Here is a 2,117-nt window from a genome sequence, read left to right as displayed (position 1 = left end):
ATTTGGGTGATTAGAAAGGGGCCAAGAAAGTTGGGCTCTAGCTTCCCTCCCTTTCTCTGCTGGCTCCTCACATTCTGCCTCCACACCTTATCCCCTACTTTAAAGTCAGGCTTTGGAATTCCTGACTTCAGCCTTATTTTTGAACCTTCCTGCACCTTCCTAACATTCTCCTGGATTATGTGTTTAAGTTCATCCAGCCGTTTGATGTCCTCTGACACCATCTCCTCTCCAACAACCTCCTCAACACTGTTGTCTACCTGTAAGCAAATAATTTCTATCGTCACCTCCTATTAAGTCATTTTATTGACTATTTTGACAATTTCACAATTAAAGATATTATCATACATCCTTAAACAAAGCACTTAACTGTGAATTGCCACCTTGTAAGGAAATAATTCTGTGATCAGAGTTGAGCCATTAAAATGTATTAGAATTGGTCACTCAGTACTCCTGGATTTCTACTATACTGCAGTATTTCAGCTTTATTGCACACATAAACAAGGTGTGATTACAAGGAAAATATCAGTAAAATAAAGACCAGTGATTGTTGTTTATTTTTTTTACTTATCCAAGCACTAACAAAATTGATATGAGTGTGAAACATTCTGACGTACCTGGTAGTGCTCTGGGACCTCAGAGGGGTACCGGGCCTCCCTTCCAAACATGAGGTAAAATGGGGAGTATTTGGTTGTCAGTTGTTTTTTGGTACGCAGGCCAAACATTACTGCATCTAAGTATTGGTCCCAGGTGTCCGGCTTTTGTCCCACCAGTCTACTCAGAGCTCTGAAATCAGGAAACAGGTGACCCATAAATATTTAATGGTTCAAGAAAACATAAGAACATAAGAAATTTACAAACGAGAGGAGGCCATTCGGCCCATCAAGCTCGTTTGGGGAGAACTTAGCTAATAGCTCAGAGTTGTTAAAATCTTATCTAGCTCTGATTTAAAGGAACCCATGGTTTTAGCTTCCACTACAATAGCAGGAAGACTATTCCATACTCTGACTACACACTGTGTAAAGAAGTGCTTCCTCAAATTTGTTTTAAAATGGTCTCCCGCTAATTTCCACTTACGGCCACGAGTTCTAGTATTTAGACTAATATTGAAATAGTCATTTGGCTGAACAGCATCCAGACCCGTTAGAATCTTATAGACCTGAATCATATCCCCCCTTAGTCTCCTTTGCTCAAGGCTAAACAGATTCAGTTCCGCTAACCTCTCCTCATAAAACATTCCTCTAAGACCAGGAATCATTCTCATAGCTCTTCGTTGCACCTTTTCTAAGGCAGCAATATCCTTCTTGAGGTATGGTGACCAAACCTGCACACAGTATTCTAGGTGGGGTCTTACCAAGGAATTATATAAGTGTAACATCACCTCCCCTTGACTTAAACTCCACACACCTAGAGATATAACCCAACATTCTGTTCGCCTTTTTTATTGCTTCCCCACACTGGTGAGAGTGGGACATGGAAGCATCAACATACATACCGAGATCTTTCTCGTAATCAGCTACCTTTATTTCAGTGGAACCCATAAAATATCTGTACTTTATATTTCTGCTCCCTGCATGGATTACCTTACATTTATCTGTGTTAAATTTCATCTGCCAAGTATCAACCGAACCCGACAACCCGATTTTGTCAACCTAGCCTTCGCAAATTAACTCCGGGTTAAATCTGATTTGGTTAAACCCCCTTCGTAGTACAGGCCACTGCAATTTGATGGAGCTCTCCTTTAATTATCCTCCGAAGTTTATGTCCGGGGAGAACACCAAAAATATTCAGCAGCATTTTGAATTCTAAGCATACTTTACAGACAGACCGATATATACTGTTGCTTTGCCAATGTGTTCGGCATACCCTGTATTATATAAATAGCAAAAAAAAAAGTATATCCGGCATATCCCAAACCCGTTTTAGTTCCACGTACACTCCCGCCATGATTCAAACGCGACACGTGCCTTTTGTTTTGTTATCTTACGCTTCTTCTTTTGGGGCACGTTATTGGTCAGAACGCCACTCCGTCCATTAGGGCGGGTATTATTTACAGATATATCCAATCAGAACACGACGATCTTTAACATTTAAGCTTGATTGGATGCAGGAAAATCTCA

Source organism: Paramormyrops kingsleyae, chromosome 20, assembly GCF_048594095.1.
Source record: "Paramormyrops kingsleyae isolate MSU_618 chromosome 20, PKINGS_0.4, whole genome shotgun sequence".
NCBI lineage: Eukaryota > Metazoa > Chordata > Actinopteri > Osteoglossiformes > Mormyridae > Paramormyrops > Paramormyrops kingsleyae.
This window is presented reverse-complemented; position numbering follows the sequence as displayed.